A 6575-nucleotide genomic window follows, 5' to 3' on the forward strand; every position below is an offset into this window, starting at 1 on the left:
GACTGTGCCGATGAAATGTTTGCCTAGTTCAAATTTTGACAGCTAAACATGAAAAGCACACCAAAGATTTAAAAAAAAAACTGGGTTGGTTGACAGTTTTATTGTGTTCCAATGTTTCAGGTGACCACATTTTGACTTATTATGTTATTGGCAAGTACAGAAAGCCAAGAGCTATTAAAGGTATTCTAAATTTTTCTGTAGTTTATGGAGCTCATTCCAATGAATGGATGACAGAGTTGTTTAAGGACTGGTTTTTCCATAATTTTGTATCTTCTGTGAGGGACAATTCAAAAATAAAAAATGTAGTTTGCCTGAATGGAGCAGAGTTGTACTGTTGTTAGATAACTGTACAGCCCACCCTCTACATCAACATCTATGCTCTGAAAACCTCTGTGAGGTGCATGGCAGGGGATACATCCCATTGTACCAGTTATTAGGGTGTCTTTCCATTCCATTCACATACGGAGCTTGGGAAGAATGATTGTTTGAATGCCTCTGTGCATGCTGTAATGATTCTAATCTTGTCCTCATAATCCCTGAGTGGGCGACACATAGGGTGCTATAGTATATTCCTTGAATCATCATCTAAAGCTGGTTCTTGAAACTTCGTTAGTTGACTTTCTCGGGATAGTTTAACTCTGTTTCTCAAGTCTACCAGTTCAGTTCCTTTGGTATCTAGTGTCTGAATTGATTTCATGGAATATATTCATTACTTATCTTCCAGCAAACATTACTCCCCTGACTCAGCCAATGGATCAGGGAGTAATTCAAAATTTCATGTGTTTTTACTGAGCTTCTTTTATTCAAGAGCTTATAAATTCAGACTGTTCAGTGGTAGATTTTTTAAAAAATGTTTGACATTAAAGATGCTACTTTTAGAGCTGCTTTGGCATAAAATAAACTTAAGCCTGCTACTCTTTGGACATCTTGGTGAAAACACTGGCCAGAAGCCTATGAAGAAGAAACAGACTCCACTATTCCAACTGAAAGTGATGTTAAACTGTTAGATGTTGCTCAAAGTGAGTGAGAAATTTGCCACAAGATGAAGTTTTGGACTGGATACACAGTGAAAATAAAGAACCTGTAGTCAAAGAAATGCCAGATGCACTGATAATAGAAAGTCTGATAGGGCCAGGACAAGAACTTCAACCACCAGATATTGAATCCAGTGAAGAAGGGCTGATGTAACAAACTCAACACCTTCATGTACCTGGAATGAAGTGGCTGTAGCTATTGATATATTTATAAGCTTTACTGATTGTGAGAGCAGCAAATCATACACCACTGCAGAACTTGTAAATTTGTGTACTGTACATAATGAATCTGAATCTGAGTCTTTGAAGAAAAAAATCACACCAAAAAAATTAAACATTAGGTGTTATTTCAAGTTAATAAAATATAGAAGTACTGTATGTACTGCAGCATGAAACATACCCAGTAATCTACTACAATATAATAGTGTACTGTTCTAAACTTAACATAAAATATTAAAATTATTTCACTGGATATATGCAGTAAAGTTTTTTTCATTTGTTCTCTAAAATGTTGTTTTATACAGTATTATACATTTTTTATTACTTTAATGAAAGCAGAGAATGTGCAATAAACAATCAAAGGCCTGTTGCTCATTGTTTACCCTGCATCTCACACTCCGTATACTACTATTTTTAGGTGACATTTAGTAATCTGGCACTTTTGATAGTCCGGCATCATCAAGATCCCAAAAGATACTGGATTAGTGGTTACTACTGTATATGCCATTTTCATATCAATGTGGACTCCAGTACTTAAGTGCATGAACTAACATGTCGTGTGTCTACTTCCTCTGTAAAAACAGTCACAAAAAGTGAGAAATTTTGTCAGACATAAGCCTTTTAACAGCCAGCATACTCCAGTGGGACACAGTAATTGATAGTTTTCTTCACATAACAGTGCAAATAACTGAGAATTTAACATCATGCTTTGAATTTTGTTTACTGTGTTAATGATGGATTAAAGGGTTGCATTAACCTATTACTCTGTTTTTTAGCAACTAAATGTTATCAATGGATGACACAATGTATTGCAAACACCATGGGCACATTTTGTATAAAAACAACCAAACATGGCACATTCTCCACCTGCTGCTGCTGCTGCTGATGTATAAGGATATCAAATGAATATGATACAAATGGGGAAAAGTAAGTAAACTGTTTATTATTTCAAAAGTAATTGTGATAACTGTTAATAGATTTATCCCACTAGTGACAAAAGGAGGTCAGTGCCTTCAGGGAAAAAATGTTGCATTTGACCATGGAACTATGGTTGTACCCAGGTAGGCACCTTTTTGTCTGAATTTTATTGACAGCCACAAATGTTTTTTGTCAGGGCTCCAAAAACATGGAAATCATGTGCAGCATGGTCACAACATGCAACATGCAACAGAATGATGCTGTCTATTAACATTTCTGGGCATTTGGACTGGATGGTGTACTTCAATTATTACTGCTGTTTGTCAATTGTGGCACTTTGTTCCAGAAAGTCAATGAGCAGCAACCCTGGTCACTGTAACTTTCCCATGGCTGGTGTGCATGACTTTGGATTTTTTTTGATGGGGGTGGATCCCTGTGCTTCCACTGTTGGCATGACACTTGCTGTCTGGCTCAAAATGATGACACCATGTTTTGCATTCTTCACTATGATACTGCTCCAGGTGCTGCAGTGATGTTGGCATTCTGTTCAATTTCTTCTCCTCCATCTGGCTGTGGAGACCCACTGTACAAGGACTTTCCAGAATTTCATATGCTGTCATGATAGCATGAACAGTACTGTGAATGATGCCCAACATGAGCTGAATGTCTTCCACCATCCGCTGCCAGACATTTCTGATGGTAGCATCCACCAAAGCAATGACATAAAGGTTAATGACATGATGAGCCTGTTGTGGCTGACTGCTTTCTTTCACCTTACACCTGATATTGAAACATTTATTCTACCCAAACACGCAGGCACATGACACATTATTTTTGCTGTACACAGAAGACATTCAGGCATGAATTTCACTTCTTGACACTCCTTCCACAGTCAATTGCTGTGCCACACTTCACTACTTGTCTTTCCTGGCCATGAAAGTGAAGTTGGATACATACACAATTTACTGACCTCAACTTGAATGCTTCTAACAGCAGTGTATGTCCATGCTGTTCCTTGCTGATTCCCAGTAGAGGGCTCATCTGTACACACACATACGTGTATTACAATCCATGCCATGCTTGTTATATACTATTTCTTATTTTCAGTGGACTGCCCCTTACATTTGATAAAAGGGTTGATTTTTCTGTGAAATCTTTTAAAACATTAAATATAGATTCATGTGAAATGTCTGTTGTCACAGTTCCTACAAGAGCAATTTTTGATTGATTTCTTGGTACAAAACAAACATATATCAGTGATAATGCTAAGCTGACTTGCCCAGTTGTATGGAGAAACAGGTCATTTGTAGATAATTACACTGAATGCTTTCAGTACCATAATTTATATCATCAATATGTTTTTGATTTCTGTTGGTGCACAAAGTAATTCTTTTGAACGTATCATAAGCAGGTTTGTGTAAAGCAGTTTTTTAAACCTCTTCAGTGGCTAGCAAAAACAGCTCTTCCTCTAACAGTGTGTGGTTTTTCCAATTTTGTTATAAGTAACAAGATATTGTAAGACCCCCCACAAACCTCATCGTCTCTTTGTCAAAGTGGACATACTGTTGTTCACTGTGGACTTCCTTTGAAGTTTTTATTTAAATATTTGACAGTACTTTGTACCAGTTTCATCACTGTTATACCTCAACAGGTGATTCTACAGCTTGGATGGTTTCTTAGGGTCACTAACTAACACTTTGTTGCATAAAAGGCATGTAGGTAATCATTTGTCTGACACTGACAGAATGAAGACAAACTTCAAGTAATTAGCACTGTACTTTCTACATCTGTATTTAGATTCAGCCATGTTTATCGTCAGTTATCTGTGGACAAAAATTAAGCACTTAGGTAAATATGGTGAGACATAGCAATAAAAATCAGCCCTCTTAAGCTCGAGTCATGACCTGGTCTCTAAGCAATCAAGGGGACTACAAAAAGGAAATTTGATAAAAAAATAATTTACTTACTTTTTTTGGCACTCCCTAACAACATGACAATGATTCACTTTAACCTGTATGATACCTAACAACATTCTGTTCACAAAGAAGTGAATGAGGAGTACCATGTTCTGGATCAGCCAGATTTTGGTGGAAATAACTCAACTTCAGATGGCTCATGTTTTGTGTTTAGCTGCTGCCAATCTCAGCAATGTAACACAGAGCCTTGCATATGAAGCCGTTGAAAAATGATTGTTGTGCCATGTTGTGTTGTGTTTCTTTATGAGTGATGAAATGGTTCCTGGTCCACCACAGGTAGTGTCAAATACTCTTCCCACTCCTTGGAGAAGGACAAGGGGTGGTACTTTACAAAGTGCACCCAGAAAAAATAATAATGTCACTGAATGTTATGTTGTGGCAAAAATAATATACTTGGTGTGGCTGGGTGAAATTAAGACACCTACCTTGGTTAACGCAAGAAGCCAGGGAAGCAAATGAGATCAGCTGGCTGAGCAGATGTGACAGCTGATGCAGTGAATACTACTGCTGTAAGTGTGGAGGTGGTTACCTCATGTTGTGGCTAAGCAGAGGGGCTATATCTGAGTCAGTGGGATGGTGCGACAGCTTCATGGGTCTACCTCAACCGTAAACATATGATTTTGTAAAACCCTCTACAGCATGTCTCAGTGTTGTCACAGCTCTGTAGACAGTTTCTATTTTTGCCTGCAACCATTAATGCTTCACAGTTGGATGCTGACAATGGTGCTGTGGGCCATCAGTGATCTTTTTCTGCCTTCGACTACAGAATCATAAATAAAATTGATGCAGCACAGAAAGGTAAAGACAACATGGTCTGGGTGGCCTGATTACTTAAAAAATCTGGGCTATGGTTCTGTTGTGACTTGTGTTTGGAAATTGCAGCTTTAGCAAAACAAGGATGGACCAGGCCCACATAAATACCTATTCTGTATTTCCAGTCAGAGATATTGCAGTCTGATGACCACCAGTCCTGAGTGTAGAACTACATCAGTCAATGAGTCTACATGGCTCAACCAGTCACCCTTGCCATTACTAGCTATGGCCCTGCTGCTGGTGCAAAGTCAGATACTGTGGACTTAGCGCTGTCCAACCAGTGGGCCACCTGGAGGGTCTACACTAGCTGCTGCTGGCCTCCTATCTCTGAGATCTGCAGCATGGGCCCAGATCCATGCAGTCATTGTTCCACCATTACCTTTGCAGTCCAGCTCCTTGCTGCTTGGTTTGCTGATGTGAGCAGACTGTGCTGTGGTTAACTGCTCCTTCTACATTGCATCATTGGCATGGTTGTGCATGTCACAATGTGTCTGTCCAGAGCTGCTTGGCTGTCATTGGGCAGCGCAATTGGTACAATAAAGTTGAACCAAAAAAGTCCTCGGTCATAAAAGGCGAGCCACTGTGGCTTTATAGGTATGAGCAGCCCACAGTGGCTTGCCTTTCATGTATCTTTTTAAAATTTTTGTGACTAAAGCCCTTTTGGCTTGTTATTTATTTAATACATGACATGCCACTTTAAATATTCAAATTCTGATGAAGACACTCTTAGAAGTTTTGAAACCTGGTCAAAAAGATTAAAAATTGTGACCAAGAGCTTATTTAGTTGAACTTAAATTTATAAACTGTCACTGAACCAAGCAGCCATGTTTAAAACTCTACAGTTGATAAGTCTGCTCAAATTTCAAGGTCAGCGGCCCTGCCATGCCACTGGTGTCATCGCTCCTTTGCATGCATGATATTGCCACCTACTCATGGCTGCCACCTCTCCATGGCCCCTGTAGCACCTTACTCACCAGGCATGTACTGGTTCGTTCTGTGGGGGCTAGCTTCATGGGATGCTGCTTGGTGCAATAAATGAATGGCTTAATAAAACTGTTTCTATGATGCCTCGTTGGCCCTCAACCAGCCCTAACCCCTCTCAGCACTGCACTGTATCCTGCCCTGGGTGGTGAACTACCAGCACCTTGACCAGATCTACCCAGTTCCACCACCCACCACAGTGGCCAAACCTGCCGGTCATGTAAGTGATGTCAGAAATGGTAACTGGTGTTGCAGCCTGCAGTTTAGTAGTGTGAGTGTAGTGAGTGAGTTTTTATATTTATGGTTTTTTTGTTTTCTTTTGTTCACATCCAAAATGAATAGATGGGACATGCACAGAAATCTAAAGGTGCAGTTTGTGAAACCAAGAGACCTCTGGACTTATCACAGTTTAAAGGATGCCAGTATTGTAATCTCGCCAGGCACAAATTACCACGTATGATGTGTGATCAAAAAGTACAGGAATTTTTTAATTTTGCAGAGTTTGTACATCCAATTTTCAAAAAAAGTTTTAAAATCTTTTTGGGACACATTTTTCCTGGTGTATGTTTGCAGTTTCAGCTGTTTTGAATATTTAGTTTATTGTTGAAAGTGTTATCAAGTGCTTGACGATTTT

The sequence above is a fragment of the Schistocerca cancellata genome, chromosome 6 (genome assembly GCF_023864275.1).
Source record: "Schistocerca cancellata isolate TAMUIC-IGC-003103 chromosome 6, iqSchCanc2.1, whole genome shotgun sequence".
In the NCBI taxonomy this organism is placed as follows: domain Eukaryota; kingdom Metazoa; phylum Arthropoda; class Insecta; order Orthoptera; family Acrididae; genus Schistocerca; species Schistocerca cancellata.